Consider the following 810-nt stretch of genomic DNA (forward strand, 5'->3'; position numbering starts at 1 on the left):
TGCCCATCGACACGTCCAAGTGTTCGGGTGCCAAGCAGCTCACGATGCTCTGGATGGCGCTCCACACGCCGCAGTGGCAAGCTTACAGTACGTCGTCACTACGTCCTTGTTGTATGAGGCTGCGATGTAAGCACTCAAGTATAGTACCTGTCACTAAGATGTCACCAAACCATTCTCATGTTGCACTTGCCGTGTGTTCTATGGGATAAATCTCTATGACTAGCATGATCATATGGTAATGAATGACTGAGAATGGCACGAGCGAGTTGGTCCCATCAAAAGATCCAGTTTCAGGATGCTTCAGAGTCTCAAAGTGGCTTCCGCAATTTTGCAGCGCCAGACATGGAGTGCCATTTAACGCGAAGTGCTTGCAAATCCGAGGGTGCGTTGACAGGATGTCTAGGTTCCGAGCGAAACATCCTTTGATCGAAATGCAACATAACGGAGAGCTGCTTCTGTACATCGGGATTATGTATTATGAATTGGACCCAGCTGACCAGCAGCTCACCAGTCGATTCTTTCTGGCAAACCCGTGTTCTCTTAGAAAACTCCAGCAAGTGACATTGACTTCAGTGGCTCGAACGATTCCAATTCTCCTTCGAACCTTGCCCCATTCTAGGTTATATTGCAAAGTAAAAGAGTCGACTGACTCGTCGCATCACCCAGTTCCTTGTGCTCAAGACAAAAAATTTCGAACCGAACGAAAGCCAGATCGAACGCCGTGCCAAAATCTGCAAAATTAAACTTAAATTTAGTTGTACGATTTAGTCGGCAAGTTGTCATAGTACAATGCTACTTGAAAAGGTACAC

This window comes from Saprolegnia diclina, assembly GCF_000281045.1.
Source record: "Saprolegnia diclina VS20 unplaced genomic scaffold supercont1.8, whole genome shotgun sequence".
Lineage (NCBI taxonomy): Eukaryota > Oomycota > Saprolegniomycetes > Saprolegniales > Saprolegniaceae > Saprolegnia > Saprolegnia diclina.